The sequence below is a fragment of the Sus scrofa genome, chromosome 8 (assembly GCF_000003025.6).
Source record: "Sus scrofa isolate TJ Tabasco breed Duroc chromosome 8, Sscrofa11.1, whole genome shotgun sequence".
In the NCBI taxonomy this organism is placed as follows: Eukaryota; Metazoa; Chordata; class Mammalia; order Artiodactyla; family Suidae; genus Sus; species Sus scrofa.
In genome coordinates, this window is record NC_010450.4 from 68,592,568 (window position 1) to 68,616,746 (window position 24,179).

General features: G+C 37.6%; 1 protein-coding gene and 1 pseudogene across 4 annotated transcripts in view; one reads left to right on the forward strand and one right to left on the reverse strand.

Moving 5' to 3' along the window:
- The window catches only part of NPFFR2 (neuropeptide FF receptor 2), a 71,231-nt gene that overhangs the window by 20,404 nt on the left and 26,648 nt on the right, over positions 1-24,179 (forward strand). Inside the window, exon 1 of one of the 4 annotated variants that reach the window (XM_021101419.1) lies at positions 22,925-23,655. The exons of the other annotated variants lie outside the window; for them this stretch is intronic. The gene's annotated coding sequence lies outside the window, so the exon portion shown is untranslated. Of the gene's footprint in view, positions 1-22,924; positions 23,656-24,179 lie in introns of those variants that run through there. 4 annotated transcript variants of the gene reach the window in all.
- LOC110262122 lies at positions 63-1,551 on the reverse strand (annotated as a pseudogene).

Sequence of the window (24,179 nt, forward strand, 5' to 3'; positions counted from 1 at the left end):
ACACAGTATCCAAGTCACGTCTGCAACCCACACCACAGCTCATGGCAACACCAGATCCTTAACCCACTGAGCAAGGCCAGGGATCAAACCCGCAACCTCATGGTTCCTAGTCAGATTCGTTAACCACCGTGCCACGACAGGAACTCCCTAGCCCCTGAAGTTTTTAAAGCCATGAATGTAATTTAGCATGAACAGTATCACAGGTAATCATTTTTTGTTTTGTTGCTAAAGCTGTTGGATATACATTAGAGTGATTTTTGTGTATGAGTATGTGACAGTAAAGTAATGTTTAACCCAATATATAAATCAAATCATCTCTACTGGTATTATTAATCTAGAAGTATTGCATAGACAATAGTTAGAGGCAGGACATTCATCTATATTTCCAAATGGGACTTGATCATTTTAAATTTGCTCACTGGCAAAATTTCTCACCAAGTTAGTATAGATTATACCCTTCTTCATAAAAGAGAGCAATAATGAAGTTTGTTTGTTTTTTTTCCTGCAGCATTTGCTTTCAGAAAAAAACCCTAAAATTTGCAGGTATTTCTGATGCTGCAAAATTATGAAATGTAAGAGTATATTTAGTAATCAGCATGACTTAGCTCGTGGTAATTGGCATATGCACAATTATAATTTGCATTCCAGTCATTTAAGCTGAGATATCCTTGATCAGGTTGAACATACTATGAGTAGAAGAACTCTTTTTCTAAGAAATATGATGGACAAAGTCTTTGGAGAATGGCCTCACTGAACTGGTAAGTTAATTTTCTCCGGATTTTGATGATTTCCCCAGTTCTTCCATAATTCCTCAATGCTCTGGCCATTTTCTGGTAAGTCATGGTTTTCCGGTTGCCTTTTCTTTTCCCCCCAAATTTGGGCAAGTTTTTCTTTGTTTTTTGATACAAACTGAAAGATGCCTTTGTTCTGGTCTATCCATTGAATACACAATGCCATCTCTGGATTGCATGGGGATTCATAAAGGTATTCAGTCAGAGATTCTTCCTGCCTTTTCCTCCCTTTTGCTGAAGAACAGTAGGTTTTACCAGCTGGTTTTCAGGGATGTTCTGCAGACACTGATTAATATTTCCTTCAAAATAGAGGTCTGTAGCACTGTTTATTACAGTTCTCCAATGATAGACCAGTTCCTCTGTGGGCAGCACACCATAGCTACTGGGATTTCCTCTGACATGAGAACAGTGGTTGATGAAAGCCAGGTAGTTTTTGCAATCTGAGGAGTACTGAAGATGTCCAGTTGAATGCTGCCTCAGTATTTCAAAAACATCTTCAAATGCTTGACCCAGCTTGTCTTGTTCAACACAAGCCATGCTTCATTCATAAACTGACAATTCTGAAAAAAGACTAATAAGTAAAAAACAAAATTAAGGAGTTCCCTGGTGGTCTAGTGGCTAGGATTTGGTGCTTTCTTAGCTACAGCCTGCTGGTCTGGCAACTAAAATCTGACATCAAGCTGCTTTCCATTGGAGGCCAGTCTAACATCTACCCGTACTCCAGGTAGAAATAACTTTCCCCTCCCATGCATCTTTTTTTAATGAAAGTTTTATCCAGATAGATGCCCAGGAATGGGATTGCTCAATCATGCACTAAGTTCTATATTTAGTTTTCTGAGGTACCTCTTTACTGCTTTCCATAGTGGTTGTACCAATTTACATTCCCACCAACAGTGTAGGAAGTTCTCTTTTCTCCACAACATTTATTTGTAGACTTATTAATGATGGCCATTCTTACCAGTATGAGGCATTCCCTCATTGTAGTTCTTACTTGCATTTCTCTAATAATTAGTGCTGTTAAGGATTTTTTTATGTGCCTGTTGGCCATCCTTATGTCTTCTTTGGAGAAATGTCTACTCAGATCTTCTGCCCACTTTTCAATTGGGTTGTTTCTTTTTCTTGCTGTTGAGTTGTATGGGTTGTTTGTATATTTTGTATATTAAGCCCTTCTTAGTTGCATTATTTGAAACTATTTTCTCCCACAAAATTTTTTTATGATTTCCTTTGCTGTACAAAACTTTTAAGTTTGATTAAGTCTCATTGGTTTATTTTTGTTTTTATTTCTATTGCATTGGGAGATGGACCTAAGAAAACATTTGTATGGTTGATGTCACAAAGTGTTTTGCCCATGTTCTCTTCTAGGAGTTTTATGGTGTCTCATCTTATGTTTAAGTCTTTAAGCCATTTTGAGTTTATTTTTGTGCATGGTGTGAGGGTATTCATTGATTTACATGCAACTGTCCAGTTTTCCCAGCACCACTTGCTGAAGAGACTTGTCTTTCTCCCATTTTATATTTTTGCCTCCTTTGCTGAAGATTAATTGACCATTATTAATAAACCATGGGTTTATTTCTGGGTTTTCTATTCTGTTACATAGGTCTGTATGTCTGTTTTTGCAATCCTGGGTCTTTTATGATTCCATATAAATTTCTGAATTGTCTATTTCCTCCATCCTATTATTCTCACTTCTTTTTTATTTAAAGGAGATCTTTCAGTATTTCTTTTAGAATGGGTTTAGCATTGCTGTATTCTTTTGGTTTTTGTTTGTTGGAGAAATTATTTCTATCTTTTAAAATTATTTATTATAGTTGGTTTACAGTGTTCTCTCAATTTTCTACTGTACAGCAAAGTGACCCAATCACATATACATATATACATTCTTTTTCTCATATTATCCTCCATCATGTTCCATCATAAGTGACTAGATATAGTTCCCAGTTCTCCTGTTTTTAATGATATTCTTGCTGGGTAGAGTATTCTAGGCTACAATTTTTTCCCTTTTAGAACTCTGAATATACCTTGCCACTCTCCTCTGGCCTGTAGTGTTTCTGTAGAGAAATCAGCTGATGGTTATGAGGAACCCCCCTAAGGCTAATTATTTTTCTCTTGCTGCCCTTAAAATCCTCTTCTTATCTTTAACTTTTGCCATTTCTATTAAAATATGTCTTGGTGTGGGCCTATTTGGTTTCAACTTGTTTGGGGCCTTCTGTGCTTCCTGTTAATATTTTAATTTGAATTATTTTGCTGAATTTTTAGAGTTTTCATTTGTTTTGATAAAGATGAACCTTGCTATGGAATTAAACTGAATTGGAGCTCAAGGACCAGTTTTTTTTCCTGCATCATGGGTCAAAGAATGATGCCATCACATCCTGGTGTCCCAATAATAGGCTGAGTTTTTACCCAAACATTTGGGTTATTTTATATCGTCTTTTTTTCCTTCTTTCTTTAAACTTCTAAAATTTAAAATTTTTTTATCATAGTTTCATGATAAAAAACACAAGTTTTATGTTTGTGTATGCATATATATGTGTATCTATACATACATATACACACACACATTCTTTTTCTCATGTTATTCTCCATCATCTTCTAGCCCAAGAGATTGGCTATAACTCTCTGTGCTGTTCAGTAGGACCTCTTTATAACATCTTAACTGCTGTTAAAGACAATTTGTTCTCTGGTCCTAAGGTGGTGGTGTTGTTATGTTCACTTAACAATTAGAAAAAGAGATGATGGCTAAGTTGCTGCCTGGTGGGAGAACTTTGTTACAGTCGGATACCTGTTTCTAAGTTTCTTATTATTTTATGGCAGTGAGAGGTGTCATAAACAGCTGGTATCCTGGTGTAATCTGACTAAGGTTTTTCAAAATTATTATTTGTTTAGAATTCAGTTGCCAGATTAAATTGGGGAAAATTCTGAGTGAAACTTTTGGGAAAGGAAAGCTGTATATGTATATGACAAAAGTAAGAGAACTCACAATGTCTTGGCAATGTGTGATATTAACGATTGCTTAAACTTCAAGCACTAAGGACTTGGGACAGAGACAGGTTCCTCTAAAAGCTCAGTATATGTTTTTCCTATTTGTTGTAGCCTTCATACATGTTAGACTCATGGGTTAGGTTTTCAAATCAATTTAAAATATGCTATCACAAAACTGATCCATTTGTTTAATTTTTTTAAATTCCTTTTTTTTCTTCCTACTACTAGTACATTCTGCAGGTAATGGTATAGTTAAGCTGTTGCACAATAAAACTTACTGATTTATTTTCCTCTTAATCAGTGAAAGACTTCCCTTTATCCCTGGCAGTGTAAAAACGTCAACCTAATGTGGGAATGAAGACCATCATTAATTTTTTAAAAACTGTAATTGAATCAGTGTTTCTGCAAAGAAAGTCCTCCATCCTTTCAGAAAAGGAATGTACAACTACAGAACAATAATTATACCCACTCACCCACCTGGAGGTAGAACAAAATGCATTTCTGGTTTAAGAAAGGAACAAAGGGATTAGTCTTACTGCCACGATTAATGAAAAATTGCCTACATTATAAGCTTGACATAATGTGAAATGATAGCCCTAATATTTTTTGGTAAAATTAGAGTAAGGTAATATTTCTTAGCCTGAATTATCTCCCTCCCTTTGCTCATATGAGATATAAAATATAAAAATAAGAAAGAAGAATATATAGAGGCTATTAAGTGCTTCTACAGGTTATCAAGATATAAAAAACAGCTTGTCCTTCTCTAGTCTTTTTTCCTAGGGCTTGCTCTTGAAAGCTGGATATATTCCATAAGACTTATTTCTTTTTTAATTAGTAAAATTCTTTCAGTTGAGAAGAAATAAAGCATGAAAGGTTGCTACCTAAACTTTGAAAAAGCTAATATAACTTCTTTTTACACTACATTAGTTTTTTGAGGGCGTTTTTTTTTTTTTTTTTAGGGCCACACCTGCACCATATGGAAGTTCCTGGGCTAGGGATCAAATCAGAACTTCAGCCGTTGGCTGACACCACAGCAATGCCAGATCCAAATCATGTCTGCAACCTACAACACAGCTCAGCAACACCAGAACCTTAACCCACTGAGCAAGGCCAGGGATTGAGCCAAATCCTCATGAATACTAGTCGGGTTAGTAACCTGCTGAGCCACAACAGGAACTCCCCATTAGTATTTTTATTTTTAGTCCCAATATCTGGAATGAAGTATACTGCAATGGGTCTAAATATTTGGAACTATATATCCTGTACATGGGTTCCTTTCACTGTAAGTAAACAATGTCCTAAGACAAAAGAGAAAAACACGTTTAATTTTCTCAAAGAGAATGCTAGCAAATAGCAAAGCGTAGAAGACTTGTTAGATCAACTATTGTCTTAGATGGAACATATACAATTACTAGACAACAGTAATGCAAAAGACACAATAGACTAATATAAAACACAATATTTCACTTTCACGATCACCAATGTCATGATGACTAGCTTTAGTTTTTAGACTTAAAACACACATAGAAATATTGACTATTTAAACATGATATTAACTCAACTTTCATAGGTCACTTCAGAATATGAGAAACTTAAGCCCCATTAATATCAAAGTGCAACAGAGACTTTAAAATATGACTCAAAAACCTAAGAGAAATAATATTTGTAGATCAACATTTTCAGGATTGCACAAGCACCAATTTTGAAATATACTAGAACATTTTAATTACCTTTTGTTATTAATTGCAGTTTTAAAATGTGTTATCTACTAAAATATCAAATTTTTTGGTTACTCCATAGACATTTTTATGTGAACACAATAAGGCAGAACTATATAAATTATCTCTGCAAATATCAGAACTTCTATATGAATTAAAATATGCCATACTCCACATTTATCTTTCTGTAGGAACTGAATAGTCAACATGGAAGAGGAATATAATTGATTTTACTTAGAAAGTTCATACTGAAGAATCACTGTAGCTTATGGGTATCATCAGACCAGTAAGGTTTCAATTAGAAAACCAGAGATCGGAGTTCCTGTCGTGGCGCAGTGGTTAACAAATCTGACTAGGAACCATGAGGTTGCGGGTTCGATCCCCGGTCTTTCTCAGTGGGTTAAGGATCCAGCATTGCCGTGAGCTGTGGTGTGGGTCACAGACGTGGCTCGGATCCCGCGTTGCTGTGGCTCTGGCGTAGGCCAGTGACTACAGCTCCAATTCTACCCCTAGCCTGGGAACCTCCATATGCTGCGGGAGTGGCCCTAGAAAAGACAAAAAACAAAACAAAACAAAAACAAAAACAAACAGAGATCATTCAATTTTAAGGAAGAAGAAATTTAGTACAGATTGTTAGGTGCTTGCAAAATTCTTGGGAGAACTGGAGGAATCAAAGTCATGGAAAGCTACTGCTAGATCTCAGGTTCACTCCAACTTTTAGAAAATCAGGACATGTAAGAAAAAGTGACCACAGTTCCCTACCACAGGGTATGTGACTTGCAAGAATGCCCAGAGCCTGCCAAAGTCCATGCTGCCTCTTTTTGCTGCCAGAGGAGCAATATTATTGCTTGTGCCTCTCTTCTCCCTTCCAAACATCAATTGAGTAGCTCTTTGGTGTCTAACATGGGACTCTGCTGGCAGGGTAAGACAGAAAGAAATGCCCTGAAGGATTTGGGAATACTGGTAAGTTGATAAAGCCTGTGGGATAGTCTATTCCTTTGGTTACCCAGCATTCTTACACATCTTTCTATGCATATTTAACTCCCAAACTGCAAGATTAACATCAGTCTTCTCTCTAAATTGGTGAGTGTCTTTCTCATGGAAATGACCATGTGTTTACCCTCTCCTGAAATATAGGAAACTTGTTAATCACTGCATCTGCCTCTGTGTTGCTCATGCCTCTTTGAATTGTCACAAATTCCCTTTGATATTCAGTAATATGAAGACTAATTCTAAATTTAGCCACTGTCACCACACTTTATATAATATACTGGTAGAAGAAGTGGAAGGTGAAAAGAAAATAGTGTATGTATATAAACAAACATAAACGTACACAAATATATTACCTTAAAATAAAAGAAGAAATTTCTTGTAGTTGATATACCCTTCATTTATGTACCTGGTCATTAGACACCAGAATTGGTATTTATAACTTTGTTCAGTACTTATTCACTGTTTGCTTGATCTCAGCAGGGGTGTTTGTTTACTGGTTGTGTTCTTTACCAAGTAGACTGACCCAAACCTTCATTCTTGGTGTCCGATCTGTACTTGGTTGCTATTTGGTTTTCTCACTGAACATGAAATTATCGAGAAAATCCTCTAGGATCTAGACACACCTTTATTATATAAAACATCCTCCCTTGATAACTTGATAAATAACTTCAACTGGTACAGTAATATTCTTTGCCTCTTGGTTCAATGATACAATGGCCCCAAAGTAGTTAAGTGGGATCTCACCCATCTGTTCATATTGAGAGCCATTTTTGTGTCCCCTGGTGGTGGCACTTTTCTTTAGGAATCAAAAATAAAGCAAAAGAGCCTAAAGATGGAGGGCTGGAATGGAAAAGTTTTGCAATTGGATTGTTATGAGTGCTAAAGAAAAGAGTTGCTGCTACTTTTACCCTCTGGTATAAGGGCTTGTGTATTCTGTTATGGGGAAAAAAACAGCATCTGATAGTTGTGTTTCAGAGAAAATAGAGTAATTTTAGGTGTGGCCTCATTCTGAAAGTTATCTCTCAAGGAGAAAGTCTACTCTTCCATAAAGCCTATTATTTCTGAATGACAGATTCCATGCAAAGATTGGTGAATCCATTAGGTACCATGTGATTGCTTTCCTTCATTTCCTCTAACATTTCTGGAGCATAATGGGTAATACACTATGAAAATATGTATTCATAAATACATACAATGAAAGTATACTATGAAAAAGATGTATACATGAATAATAAATAAGTATTTGAACAGTAGTGATGACAAAAAGTATTTCATAGTTTGTGTCTTTTTGTAAGAAAGAAACCTTATTGCAATGGTGTTAGCCAGATCTCTAGAGAAGAAAAGACTTATGTCATTGAATAATACTTTGTTGATAAACAAATTAATTAACCATAGGGTAGTTTGGGAAAGAGACTGAGGCAGTTTGGGAAATATGGCTGGAACAGACCATATTATACATGAGTATTGAGAGACTCCCATTGGTGGGTATCTGCATGAGCTATATAACCTTACAACCTGTGCTCCTTTTTTTTTTTTATTTTTATTTTATTTTTTTTTTATTTTCCCACTGTACAGAAAGGGGGTCAGGTTATCCTTACATGTATACATTACAATTACATCCTTTCCCCCACCCTTTGTTCCGTTGCAACATGAGTATCCAGACATAGTTCTCAATGCTATTCAGCAGGATCTCCTTGTAAATCTATTCTAAGTTGTGTCTGAGAAGCCCAAGCTCCCGATCCCTCCCACTCCCTCCCCCTCCCATCAGGCAACCACAAGTCTCTTCTCCAAGTCCATGATTTTCTTTTCTGAGGAGATGTTCATTTGTGCTGGATATTAGATTCCAGTTATAAGTGATATCATATGGTATTTGTCTTTGTCTTTCTGGCTCATTTCACTCAGGATGAGATTCTCTAGTTCCATCCATGTTGCTGCAAATGGCATTATGTCATTCTTTTTTATGGCTGAGTAGTATTCCATTGTGTATATACACCACATCTTCCGAATCCAATCATCTGTCGATGGACATTTGGGTTGTTTCCATGTCTTGGCTATTGTGAATAGTGCTGCAATGAACATGCGGGTGCATGTGTCTCTTTTAAGTAGAGCTTTGTCCGGATAGATGCCCAAGAGTGGGATTGTGGGGTCATATGGAAGTTCTATGTATAGATTTCTAAGGTATCTCCAAACTGTTCTCCATAGTGGCTGTACCAGTTTACCTTCCCACCAGCAGTGCAGGAGGGTTCCCTTTTCTCCACAGCCCCTCCAGCACTTGTTATTTGTCGATTTATTAATGATGGCCATTCTGACTGGTGTGAGGTGGTATCTCATGGTAGTTTTGATTTGCATTTCTCTTATAATCAGCGATGTTGAGCATTTTTTCATGTGTTTATTGGCCATCTTTATATCTTCTTTGGAGAAATGTCTATTCAGGTCTTTTGCCCATTTTTCCATTGATTGATTGGTTTTTTTGCTGTTGGGTGTATAAGTTGTTTATATGTTCTAGAGATTAAGCCCTTGTCGGTTGCATCATTTGAAACTATTTTCTCCCATTCTTTAAGTTGTCTTTTTGTTTTCTTTTTGGTTTCCTTTGCTGTGCAAAAGCTTTTCAGTTTGATGAGGTCCCATGGGTTTATTTTTGCTCTAGTTTCTATTGCTTTGGGAGACTGTGCTCCTTTTAAATGGCTTGATCTGTATACTTCTTCCTCAGACCCTAAAGAGCCATCCAATATTGGCCCATGAGCCTTTGATAGTTAATTATTACATATCCATGTATTTGGTAATCTCTCACAACAAATGACACAACTAGATGCACTCATCAGTTTCCTTCTCCAGATGCCCCTTAGAGCCACTCCTGTTTTCTTTTGGCTGGCGTCATCACATCCCATGGAACCATTTAGTGTGTCATGAGGAATCCTTTAAGAAGCCTGGGGTGTGGGTAGGTCGAGAGGTGGTGATTCAGAAAGAAGAGATGTGAGAGGAGGTGAGCCTATTTGTATAACTTACTTGTAGTTTCAGGACCTACTCAAGTCTGTTCATATATATACCTATTCAACCATCAAGTTTGATGGATCAAATAATACCCAGAGCAGAAGAGACACATCAGGTCATGTGGTCATTTGTTTTTTCCATTGTCAGCAATTCTGTCTCAATCTAGGCACAGCAGCAAGCTAGAAACTGTTTTTGAAAAGGCATTTTGGAAGTTCCCGTCGTGGCGCAGTGGTTAACGAATCCGACTAGAAACCATGAGGTTGCGGGTTCGGTCCCTGCCCTTGCTCAGTGGGTTAAGGATCCGGCGTTGCCATGAGCTGTGGTGTAGGTTGCAGACGCGGCTCGGATCCCGCGTTGCTGTGGCCCTGGCGTAGGCCGGTGGCTACAGCTCCGATTTGACCCCTAGCCTGGGAACCTCCATATGCCGCGGGAGCGGCCCAAAAAATAGCAACAACAAAAGACAAAAAACACCAAAAAAAAAAAAAAAAAAAAGAAAAAAAAAGAAAAGGCATTTTGCCATTTTCATAAGAGAATATGTATTTTCTGTAAAATCCTTTAGGATTGGCTGTTTTCCTCACCTGAGAGTTAACCGAATTTTCATTCATTACCCCTGTTATAGAGCTTGTAAGTGCACTTGGATTTCTACAACTTAAGACCCAAGTGGTAGAGCAGCTCACACTACAGCCTAAATTTGCTGCAAAACCTTCTCTTGCTCTAGGCGTCTCTAAAATTTAGCAGTATCAGGGGTTATTTAGCAAAAACATCAATTAGTAAATATTGTTTGTAGAAGCCAAATGAGCCCAACAAGTGCTGTGCCTCTTAGATGAAGGGAGCAAGATAAAGCAACAGGCCTTCCCTTTGGAGTGAATAACCACTCATGACTTGTTCCTCTGGAAACATCAAGATGGCAACTTCATAGGAATCATTTCCTACCCTCTGGTACTCTGCTCACTGGGTCTGATTAATATGATTTTATCATTTTAGTAGACCGGTAACAGGAATGTGGGCAAGTTCCCTGCAAGCTGGATTGTGAAACTGAGTTGAGGAACTGACTTGGTTTGACATGGCCCTGAGTCTTACTGCACATATGAAGATGTGCAGATATGCTGCTGCCTCAGCACGGTTGAAGCAAAACCTCATGGTTCCTAGTCGGATTCATTAACCACTGAGCCACAATGGGAACTCCCAATTATCCTGTTTAATTCTCACACCTGACTGGACATAGGACCCTCCCCAATATGTGTGTGCATCTTTTGACAGAGATGGATTCCAAAGCAAAGGATGCTGGAATGGTGTCAGGATTTATTATGGCCTGTCACCCACTCCCTTTCTGACCCCTAGAGTCTTACTGCACATATGTAATTGGGGAGAGCTCCTTGACCCCAGGAGTGACTAAAGTGGTCATCTTTCTTAGGTGATAAATGAAACAAGGCCTAAAAGGACACTTATCAAACAGGCCCATAAAATAGAGGAGTTCCCAAAGACAAAGATAAGCCCTAAAGCCACAGACTACATGGCTCAACAAAATGCCCCTGTCTATAAAAAACTAAGCACTTGCCTGCAATGGGGGAGCCCAAGTTTTGCCTGCTCAGGGCTCGAGACCACTCTGTTGGTCAACAAACTCCACCTGCAATCTCATTGCTCCAGCCTCTGCCTCCTCCTTCTTCCAACAATCTTCTCTCTCTACTCCAGCTGAGCTCAGCTCCTTCAACTAACTTTTACCTTGAGGTGTCAGAAACAAGGCCCAGTTTCCTTGGCCTAACAAGTTCCAGCTGTTCCCAGCCCAGGGGCACGTCTACCTCCTACCTCACATGGAATCAATACCACATTTAAATTTACAGTAAGACACTGACATTCTCCAATTCCTATCTTTTTTCCTACTTTAAAAAATTATTTTTCAACAGCTTTATTGATTTATGTGTAATTGATACACAAAGAATTTCACAGATTACAATGGGTACAATTTAATGAGTTTGGACACATGCAAACATTCATGATAAGTGTATTACCCTGAGTCTTCAGATAGTGATACCTCCTGTATCTAACAGTAATGGTAATTCAACCTAAACTAGCTGCTAGAATATGCCATCTAAATGTCCAGTACACCTGGACATGCTGAATTAGTATGACTCTTGGGGGAAGGAACACCTGAAAAAAATCTCAGGTACTACACAGTTACAAATAGATTACTTGAGGCCTAATCATTTTCTTTGGATTTTGATAAAGCTGTATCTTACATTTTGATTTCAGTAATAATTCCTTAATGCACTGAGCTTCACTGTATGCCAGGCATTGTTATACACAGTCCATGGACACTAACTATCAACATTTCTGTGAGGCAGGAAGACTACCTACACTTCATAGCCAGCATAACCGAGTCACAGAGAAGTCAGATGCCTGCCAAAGTGCACACAACTGGCAGGAGGTGGAACCAGCATCAGAACCCAAGTAGCATGGCTCCTACTCAACCATTATATCAGTTTGCCTGGTAATAGATTAGCACCATTTCCACCCATGTCTACACTCTCCCTCATCACAAGGGCTGGAAACCAAGAAATTTATTTCACCCTGGATAGTGAAAGGCAGTTACATGAGATTTGGAAGGTGGAGGAGAGGCAGAAACCATGCTTTGCTACTCCAGCAATGGTGGGCAGATAGATGGGCTTCAGCAAATATAAATATTTCACTAGCCTCTAGCTTATATGTATATAAATATATACACATCATGGAGGAGTATTCAGCCTTTCCCCAAAAAAGCAGTCCTATCATTTGTGACAACATGCATGGACCTAGAGGATATCAGGCTAAGTGAAATCTCAGTCATACAAAGAGAAATACTGAATGATTCAACTTACATTGAGGTATCTAAAATAGTCAAACTCTTAGAGGCAGAGAAGGCAATATTGGTTTCCAGGGGCTAGGAAGTGGAGGAAATGAAGCGTTGTTACTTAATGGTTGTAAAGTTTTGATTATGCCAGATGAATAAATTCTGGAGATCTGCTGTACAACGTAGAACCTATATACCATGGTAGTAGTGTGCACTTTGAAATTCTTAAGAGGGTAGATCTCATATTGTGTTATTACCACAAACAAAACAAGAAGAAAGAGACACAAGGAAACTCTGGGAAGTGTTAGATAGATCTATTACCTTGATTTTATTTTTCACTTTTCATAATGGCCGATTTTTTTTTTAATGTTTTTAGCATTTACCTCCTTTTTTATCTCAGTAGGATCACAATTTTTTTAATATTAGGAATCTTTGAATAATTAAAATATCTCTAAAGGTTTGCTCCCTACACGTAAAGTAACAAAAGCTAATGATCTAAAAATTTGTTTCTCCAGAAACATTGATTGCCATATAATCAAATATTTCACAACCTGAGTTTATAGTTTGTTTTAAATCCATTGAAAATTAAACATACTATAATAGAATGCAAAAAAAAAAAAGTGGTTTCAATTCTTCATCCCTCCCTGTATCTATGCCCTTGCGATATGAACTTGTAGGTTCTCTCTCAGAGAGATGCAGACTTTCTCTACCCCCTGAATCTAGGACTTTTTGTCACAGGAAGTGATGGTATTCAGGACCTGAGGCTTTGTGACTTTAACTCCCTCTTCTCCTTCTGCTTTATCACGAGAACATACCTATGCCCCAGCTAGACTTCTGGAGGATGAGACTTGTTAGAGACACCTGGAGGCAGAGTTGACTAGGTTCAGTTGTCTTCACTGGAGCCCCAGACACTTGAGAAAGCCCAGTCAGTAATAGCAAAGCCACCTGATGGTTGTTCAGAGGTGCTTTGGTGAGCCCCACCATGCCCAGTTCAGATCAGCAGAATTTCCGATAGCCTCTAGAGGGGAAACAAAATTATTATAGATCCCTAAGTTTGTAGAGTTGTTACAGCATTTTTGTAGCAATATGGAAGCCACAGGACACAAAGGTTATGAACCTGAGCACACACGCATACTTCAATTCAAAATGTATTTTTGTTTAGCAAAGTCAGAAAAGCAGCATTCCTATGTATTTGATTCTTTTTCTAAAGAATTGTCTATATATATAATGCAAAGACTTAAAAACATCATTCAGTGAAAATGTGGAATATGTGCTTTCATAACAAAAAGCATGCTTGTATTTACTATTCTTTCAAGAATCTGTAGGCAACATGTAACAAGCCAGAGGAGTTTATTCTTGACATTTTATATTCTTCATATACTTGCTGCCCACGTTGAAATAAATAAGGCAATTTGAAGAAATGAATGGTTTCTTTCTAGAATTGCTGGGCAGCAGGGAAGTCAGCCTCTAAAGAAGCTGCTTTGAAGCAGCTAAGGAGGAAAAAACAAACTTAGGGACTGTAGGGGTGCGGAGGTAATCTTAAGATAAGTAAGAGAAAAATGTTATGAGTAGAAAGCAATACAGTTTCAAGCATTCAACATGAAAGTTTTCAAAACAAAATATGAGTTGTCATCAATAAAAATAAAATCATCAGCAGTATTGCTGGAGAAAGGCAACTGTGGTTATTTCTCAGTAGCTCCACTTTAACTCAGGATCAAGTGAAGTTGTCCAGCCAGAGGATATAAGACATGGAAAAAACTATGAGAAGAGGGGGTTCAAGTTAGATCAAGAAAATCCAGTCTTTCATCTATAATGTGCTAGTCACCCTACTAGGTGCTGAGGATACAGTCTTGGCCAAAGAAAATGCCTGTTAATCTGTGTGAAAAGCAGAATAAAAGCACATATTAGATGTGAGTCATAACATTTGCTTACAGGATCAGAGGATGAGTCAGGAAGGAGGAAGTAATTGACTGGATCTCAATTTATGTTTATGGCTTACCAGATAGGGGGAAAAAATGTGGCAGAAGTAAAAAGGAATTTCATATATAAAGGCATAGAGATGTGGATAAGTGACTGAGAACAGGAAAACTCCATCTACCAGGAGCATAGGCGTTCTGGGGCAGAAGAAGACAGAGATAAAATATGATGCCAACAATGGTATGTTATCTGTGGCTACAGACAAATTATCTCATAACTCAGTTGGTTAAAAGGACAACATTTATCTTACAGTTTCTGTGGGTCAGGAACTGGGTTTGGTTTAGCTGTATCTTCTGACTCCCACTCTCTCAAGATTTCAATCAAGGTCAATACCAGATGTGGTTTTCATCTGGCAGCAGAGCAGGCAAGGAGCTGCTTCCTAACATGTGGTTAGGAAGATCCAGTTTCTTATGGGCTGTTGGCCTGAAGTTCCCCCGACCACCCACCCATTCCTTGGTGTGCTCTCTAGGCAGCTTACAACTTGTCACCTTGCTTCATCAGAACAGGCAAGCAAGAGGAGCCAGAGAAAGAGTGCGAGCAAGATGGAAGTCACTGTCCTTCCTAACCTTAGAAGTCACCTCCATGACTTTTGTCCCATTCTGTCCATTAAAAGCAAGTCACTAAGTCCAGCACCCATTCAGGGAAGAGGGTAGGCAGATTACATAAGGGCATAGTTACCAAGAGGTAGAGATCATTGGGGGCTACTTTAGAAACAGCCTCCAAAAGATGGTAAAGCAATTTCATCCATCAGGAGTACTCGTATTCTGGAAGAAATGGATGATGAGGAAAGACAAAATTGATGATATATGCAAGAGGCAAATTGTGGGGGACATTTCAGCATCCCAGTGAAATTATAGGAGAGGTTGCATAGGAGGGATGTACTGACCCCTGTGCTTGAGACTAAGAAATACTAGTATTTATCACCACAGAGATATAGGAACAAAAGGGTTTCAGTGCCTCAGCAAAGGCTCACAACTTACAGATGAGCACAGCACTAACCCACAGTGGTGGGGACTCTTGTTCCCTATTCCTACCCCACAGGGGTGCTGCTGCTAGAGAGATGCTCACAGACTCGGCTGCTTGCAAAACATGAACTGGGATATGAGTACGCAAATGATGGTGGGTAAGGTCAATTTATCTAAGAGGCCCCATGATCAGAAAGAGAAATCCAAAATAAAACAGCCAGCACAGGCAACTCAGAGAAAAACAAAACTGCTGAACGTGAGAGAGAATGTGCACACAAACAGTATCAAGAACATTTAAAAATTTTAAGTCAGAGCACAGAAAGACTGAAAAAAAAATATTTTGGAATCAAATCATTCTCTAGGCAAATGGAAGGGATAATATAATTGAGAACTGAATCGGTGCTAGAATATCAAGTTAAAGAAATGTTTCTTTGAAAAAAAATCAGATAAAACAATGAGATGGAAATGGAAAGCTAAAGTGCAAATAAATATTAATTCCAGAAAGACAAAAAGGAATGGAGAAATAATAAACAAATAAATAAGAGAACTAAGTCCTCAGGTCTAAAGAAAGCTTTGTTCCTCAACAAATCTAAACAGCCAATATTTATGATTTTAAAGAAACTGCTGGATGTGTGTTAGCGTAAATATTTAATGCTGACAAAAATGAATTTCTTATCCTACTGTAAGTAATAAAGATTTACCCAAAGGGATACACATTTTCTTCAAATGTTCTCTACTCCAACCAAAGTGGTCCATTAACTGTTCACCGAACCCACCCCACCACCATTCACAGTCTCATTTCCTTCTGCTGGGAGCAGCCTTCCCCCAGCAATAGATGGGCTACATCCTTTATATTGGAGAGCAATGGGGGATGCTCTAAGAGTTACATCAAGACAGCAGCAGGACACTGGCCAAGCAAACCTCGTCCTGTGGTCACCCTACAAGATCTCCAGAAGGTTCACCAGTACACTGCCTTCAGCAATCTGTAGAAGTCTCAGTCTATCAGCTTCCCAGTTGACCCTATATGAAACAGCAGTTACCACTACCCTTTCAATCCCACTCTCCTAACCCTAGTTACTGTTCACCTTGCATATTATGCAGTTACTTGTTTGTTATCTCTCCCTACCTTTGAGAGCAGGGCCTTGTCTGCCTGGTTTACTGCCATATCCCCGGTGCCTAGAACAGAGAGGGACACATGGCAGGCATTCCACAAACGTGTGGTGAACGAATCAATTAACAAATGAGTAAATGAAACAAAGTAGAAAACTCCAATAGACACTTTCTTTGGGAAAAACTGGGAAGAGGATAAGTAGCTGGGTCTAGCAAACACAGCACAGAGGTGGTTAAGTGTAAGCTTCTGGCTTCTAACTGCCTGAGGTGCACGTCTGACTTTTCCTTGACTGCATGTCTTTTGGACACATATTGTTTTATTTTTATTTTTTCTTTTACAGAAAAACTTTTGTTGCATTTAATATTTAATTTGTCTCTTTAATCATAATAATCATTTTTTTTATTTCCTCAATACTTTTGTTTTTCTACTGTACATCATGGAGACCCAGTTTCACACAAAGAAAATAATGGACTTGGAGAATAGTCTTGTTTTATTTATTTCCACATCTTCTCAGTTTTGAAATAGGGGTGATAATTACAGCGTCTAACTTACAAGGAATATCATGAGGATTGAATATCTTAAGAGTAAAGCACATAGATCAGGGAGTGGCATAAAAGCAATTTTTTATCTTTTGAAGAATAATACTAATGCTATTTAAGCAATTCTAACGAGGAAAGCATAAGAATAGCATAACTAAGCTATGCCTAACTCTCACCTTTGACTAATCTCATTTATGACAGCAAATTTTTCTAGCAATCTGAAAATTAGCTATGTGTCAAAAGAACAATGGAGTATGACCTCTAAAAAAAGTAATCCTGTGACTGCAAAGACAGTTAATGGTAGATTATCAAAATGAACCATTAGATCAACATGGCAAATTTTTAAAAACTAATTTAATCCTTGCATCCTAAATGGAATTTCATAAAATTTGATAGTCTTTCTTAAATAATTTGCTAAAAAATATAGTAATAAATGAAAACTAAGTATGATAGTCTTCACCAAAGTCCAACTGGAAAAAATTCTAAGAAATGGATTGCTTAAGCCATTTTTATTAAAATAAGAATGATATAAAATGTGTACATGTATGTGTAACTGGGTCACCATGCTGTACAGTAGGAAAAAAATGTATTGGGGAAATAACTATTAAAAAAAAAAGATGCCCATGATCACTGCTGGTGTTGGGTCTATTAATTATTCAACATGAAAGTTCCAAAGCATTTGCAGTAAGACAAGAAAATAGACTGTTGGTGAAAGACATAGTCAAAAGTCTGTCCACAGATTGGAAAAAAAAGTTCAACTTTTAAGGGCAGATTTTAATGTATTTCTACAAATAAAAAATGACAATCAACTCAATAGAAATATTGCTTGAGATATAAATAGGAAGTTCCTAGCAAAATAAATCTAACTGGACAATAACATACAGAAATATGTCTAACCTGGTAATAAAGAACTACACATTAAATTAAAAATTAGGTAATACTTTGCATATATCAGTAAAGATCAGAAGGGGTGCTCATACCCACTTCCCTTAATAGTAGCTGACATTTATCAAGCACTGATGATGTGCTAAGTGCTATTTTCATGTTCCATACACATTAACTCACTTATTCTTCATAACAAGTATATGACTTGGGGATGATAAAAGTAGTACCTGTTTACACCTGGTTAATCTGAGGAACAGGGGAGTTTTAGTAATTTGCTCAAAGCCACAGAGTCAAAAAGTTGCAAAGCTAGAATGTGAACCCAAGCAGCCTGGCTCCAGAGACTGGGTCTTTAACCACTACACCAAACTTCCCCATTGCTGTCAGCAGTGTAGGTAAAGTGCCCTTCTCATATATTACTCGCTGAAATGGGAATTAAACTCTAAAGAGAGTAATTATATAGTCTCTATGGAAATTAAAATATGTATTTTACGGCCCCACATTTTATTCCAAGGAATTCATTCTCCAGGGAAAAACAATACAAGAATGTAAGGGCATGTGTTTGAGACTGTGGATTAATTACAACATGCAGCACTAAGAAATAATGACTGAAAAACCTATTGCAGACTTGTAATAGACCTTGTGATTACTTCTTTAATATTCATTTCCATTTTTCTAGGAACAACTTTATTTTTATTTGGCAATTTTTCCTATCTCTACCCCCTTGATCCATGCCAATAGTCCATGCTCTTTGAAAGATGGTGACAGCTAATTCTCTACCCTGTTTTTAAGCATGAGATGTCTATATAATTGAAGCTTTCTCAGTGCTATGAAACAGAACTTTCTGCAGTGATGGAAATGTGCAATACGGGTGCCAATAAGTTACTGATTATTTGAAATGTGGCTAGTGTGACTTAAAAAAATATTTAATTGTATTAAATGTAAATAGTCACATGTGGCTAGTGTCTGAAACATTAATGCAACCTCAGCTAATCAGTGTAATATCACCACCTGGCCACAATGATCACTTCAGGGACAGTCATGCTACTGATTCAAATCAATGAGACACATGGAGTTTTCCTGGCATCTTCTGGGAAAGAAGTTTTCTGCCTCTTTAAGATGCTTCTGACAAACTGTCCCAGATGTCAATGAGGCATCATGTAGTCTTGGGAGTAACTGAGAGCCACCCTGGAAACTTGAAAGGTGGCCATCCTTAGAATAAGTAGGCATGATGGAAGTTAAGTGTGGACAGAAACAAACCAGTTTCTTCATGGATGTGAAGCTACTGAATAAAGCCAATGCCGTGGCTAATCCTACTTATGCTTTCCCATAACATCACTCTTATTGTTAAACACATCTGAGGTGGGTCTCTTCTTGGAATCTATCTCTAACGTGGAATAGATTGTATCGATTAAAATATGATTTATAACCATTTATTTCAGTTGAACTGAAATATAGTTCTAAGAAATATCCTGAAAACAAAACAAAAAAAAAAGCAAAAAAATATGATGCCATCTTAGTCACCTGGAATACCACCTGTCATGCTAACATGCTGGCATTCTCCCATATTACAATCAGGCTGCAAAGTCCTACCCTTCATTAGTCTGAGTTCACTGATTTCTCCTGGGATGCTGAATTTATTCAGCTGATATTTGTGTATGATAGATGAAATAACTGAATCCAAGCATGGCTTCAGAGACAAAAAAAAAATATATGATGCTGCATTTAAATGAATGATTCAAAAAACCCCTAGAAGTGGATGATTACAAACAAAGGAGAAAGCTAGAATGGAGCCTATGGTAATGGATTAGAGTTGGAGACATCAGTATGAACGCATATTTAGCCTAATGTAAATAGACAAGGCTACGGAGAGAACTATTTGTAGATGTATGTGTGACTCAGCTAAGAGGGCTTAGAAGCCATACTCTGCTCTTCTCCTTCCCCCAGGAACAATGAGCACACCTGGGCTCAGATCTTGGTTCCTAACATCATTCTTCAATAACCAGGGCTCCTTAGAGAAAAGGCTGATTGTAGGATTGGGGCAAGGTGAGCATCTCTTAGTGCCAAAAAGTTAAATAAACTTCCCCACCCCACCAAAAGGTCAGGAGGTATGTTAAAGGAAACAACTTCAAGAGCTGCCAGTGGCCAAAGCTGAAACAATCTGAGCAACAAAATAAATGAGCTAGTACTGAATTTAACCCAAAGTATAAGATACTCATGAGTCCATCTTGATATAAACAAACAAATAAATAAGAAAGAAGAGCCAACTCTCTCATGAAGAAGAATTCCAAATCATTTTTACAGCTGACTACATCTTCAAGGAGCTGGGGCCTAACACCCTACTCCTTAAGTGTGGGCTCTGCAAAGTAACTTCCTTCCAAAGAGTACAGTATGAAAAGGGGGGAAAAGAACCACTCTATGATGGATAGTCCCGTCAAGTGATTAAAGTCCATTCTAAAATGATAAACTAAGAGTAGATACTTTAATAGGATGTGATGAGAATGGCACTTTGTTTCTGTAGGTCCTCCTTCAAACCTATAATTCCTATTTAATCATGAGGAAAACATGAGATAAATGTCATTGTGAGGGAAATTCTATAAAATACATTATCAGTGCTTTTCAAAACTGTCAAGATCAGTGCTTTTCAAAACTGTCAAGGTAATCAAAAACCATCAAAGTGTGAAAAACTGTCAGATCCAAGAGCCACCTAGAGAGATGTGACAGTTAAATGCATTATGATATCATGAATGGGATTCTAGAAGAGAAAGGACATTAGGTAAAAACTAAGGAAATATGAATAAGTTAATAATGCATCTATAGTGGTTCAGTAATTTTAACAAATGTACCAATACTAATATAAAATATTAATAGGGAAAACTGAGTTTAGAGTATATGGGAACTCTGTACTATCCTCTCAATTTTTCTATAAAACAAACTATTCTAAAATATTTAGAACCTGTATGTGTATAGACATACACACAGAATCAAAAAATGGAGAATGGTGTGCAATGATGCACAGTAGCCTTATACATCATGTGGTGATTGAGAGAGTGACATATGAGGTGGGAGAGTTATAAGGAAAAAGACTACAGCTAACATGGAAAATGTCCAACATATAAATTAATCAGAGCATGGAATATAAAATATATCAATGAAATTTTAAACATGTAATAATTAAATGTTTGTGAACAAAAATTAAAATATTTCAGGAATAAACGAGACTAGTGATGAAATCAGGATGAGTCGATGAGGTTTTCTTTTATTTCTGTTATTTTTATACAGTACCTGTGGTAAAATATCAGAAACAAATAATGTTGAAACTCAATGAAGGAAAAACATAATTCTGGACATTACCCATTATCCACAGAAATTATGATTCAATAGATCTGGGGTTAGTTCTCTAAGAATATGCTTTTTTTTTTTTTTTTTTTTTCCCTAGCAATGCCCCTCCCCACCTCCAGCCACTGGTGTTTCTCATACACTAACATGTTTATGAAACAAACTCTAATGCAGTGAATGTCAATAGTGCTTGGTAGGTAATCTCGGCCAGCAGAGGCTGTGGATTCATGGAGAAAAGTATAATTAGGTGTAAAGAACAGAAGAAGGACATACAGAAATTCACATTTCATTGAATTTTGAAGATTGAGTAGGATTCTGTGTCTCTGAAAGAAATAGTGGGGCCTAAAAAAAAGGCAGATAGCATTTATGACAAGAAAGAATGAATTAAATACTTTAGGTGTTTGAGGAAATAGCAAAAGGGCCACTAAGACTAGAGGGGCTAAGTGCTGGGCAGAAAGTCTAGAAAGACAGGTAAATGCCAAGTACTGCAGGTTGTCAAATGCTACTCTGTGGAGACTTTTTCTTAGAGTTTATCACCAACCTTGTTTTAATCACACCTTTTTTTTTTTTTAATTTTCTTTTTAGGGCTGCACCTGCAGCATATGGAAATTCCCAGGCTATGAGTTGAACCGGAGCTGCAGCTGCCAGCCTACACCACAGCAATGAAGGATCCAAGCTGCAGCTCATGGCAACGTGGGATCCTTAATCCACTGAGCGAGGCCAGGGATTGAACCTGCATCCTCACAGACACTGTGTGGGGTTCTTAACTTGTCGAGCCACAATGGCAGTTCCACCAATCCATTTGTGTATAAGGAATGAAATAATCTAATTTGGTCTATATCGTAGAAAAAAACTACTCTGAAAAGATGGATTACAAGAGGAAAGAGTTGGGTGAGATCATATTTTGTATTTTTGGTATTTGGGAAAAGCCCATTATTTTTTCTTTCTTATAACTCAATTGTTATATTCTACTAAAATTGATTTTACACATTTATATCTCACTTTAAGAAAACTGTATACAACTACTCCCCTAACAAACATTTAAGCCCAAAATGAATATGAAGTGTCAAATGTAGACAAGAGATCAAGAGTCAGACTGAAAAGAAGTCACTGGCTTTGACTATTAGAAAGTGGCCTTAGCAAGTTCGGATTCAGTGAAGAGTGGAGGCAGGCACCACTACAGACTAAAGTTATTCCTCTTTAGGAAAAATAATGAGTGCTAGATAAATAACTAAAGTTATTCCTCTTTAGAAAAATGATGAGTGCTAGATGAAAATGATGAGTGCAAGTCATTTTAGCACAAATGCCACCTAATGTATCCAAGCAACAAGAGCGGGAGAGAATGATCATGACTCATTTGCTGCACTCCTAGTTGGGCTATGATGTAATCAGGAAAGGTAACTGAGGAAGCAGTATGCACTGTCAGCAAACATTTTAAATGCTTAACCAATGGGTGCTGCCTATAGCAGACAGAACTTCTAAGAGTAAATAATGCCCATTTAATTCAAATTAATCAATTATCTAAATGTAATTGGATATTTTCTTCAAAATAAGAAAATGTTCCCTCAACCTGCACTTATCTAGTAATGACTTGCCCAAGTGTGTAGGAGAAAAGGCTTTTTAAAAATAATAGCTTTGGGAGTTCTCATTGTGGCTCAGCAGTGGCACATCCGACTAGGATCCATGAGGATGCAGGTTCAATCCCTGGCCTAAGTGGGTTGAGGATCTGGGGTTGCAGTGAGCTGTGGTGTAGGTCACAGACTCAGCTCAGATCCCATGTTGCTGCGGCTGCGGCATAAGCCCATAGCTACAGCTCTGATTTGACCCCTAGTTTAGGAACTTCCATATAGTGCAGGTGCGGCCCTAAAAAGTCACCAATTTTTTTTAAATAATAACTTTTGTGTATGTCTCAAGATTTCCATTATCTACCTCTACATTTATCCTCACATTCAGTCTATTTAAAAATAATCCTTTCCTCACTTCCTTTCTTCCAGGTTTTCACCAGTGGAACCCATGTATCTGACACGATAAATTACATTTTTCTGTTTGCAGGCATAAACTACTATTAAAAAAAACAATCTGTTCCTATACAACACATTACAGGAATACTTTGAGGGCTCCTACTCTCTCTCTTCCAGGGCCATAGAGAGCCAGGCAAATGGAAAAGTAATTACTACATTTAATAAAAGGGCAGAATTGCATATAAAGAGAAGGACATTCAACCAGCCCCCTGCTCACCACACTCAAAAAACTGAGGTCCCCTGCTTCTCTCTTTCCAGATGCCCTCTGCTGAGGGGATACCACATTGATATTCCATCCATGATGTTAGTTCTGGGGTAAATGTTCTTTTAAAAGGTGGTAGAAAATTAATTAGCATCCCTAAATAGCATCCATTTTGTCAGTCTTTAACGCTAAAGCTGAAAGCACTGCAGAGTCTGACAGGCACCCACTTAAACACCTGAGCTGAAGGAGCTCACGGCTCAGATAAGGGCTTCATCTGGAACCATCAAGTCTCTGAGCACAGATGTGTCCTGGTTTCTAAGGTAAACCTTACATGAAGCTTTAATTTTCACCTCCTTCCATTTGCCTGTTTTGTGAAGGCAGTTCTTTCACACATTTTAGCTCTTAGGGAGCCAGTATTAACTGATGTTTCCTTATAAAAAATAGATTTGCCTCAGAGGATATTTCACTCTGATAGAGTGTAAATTAGGTTTGGTTTTCCATCTCCAGCTAGAGATTTTAAAGGTCATTTATATTGTTTGTATGTGTGCTGGCGTGCTATGATAGTGAATGTTTCCTCTTTTGATAGAAGCATTATATTAAAAATAAAAAGTGCATGTAAATTAGGAAAATAATGGTATCTGATCCTTAAATGGATGTGTAATTTCTTAAAGTCTGTTCCAGAAAACGTCATAGTTTATCAAGCCAAAATTATGTTTTAGTTTTTTGCAGTTATTCAGTGACAGGCTCTCATCCATCGCTAAAACATAATTTTAAAAAATCATGTTATTTCTTAATTACAGTTGCTACTTTGTAATAGCAGTTGATGTTAGCAAACTATACGTTT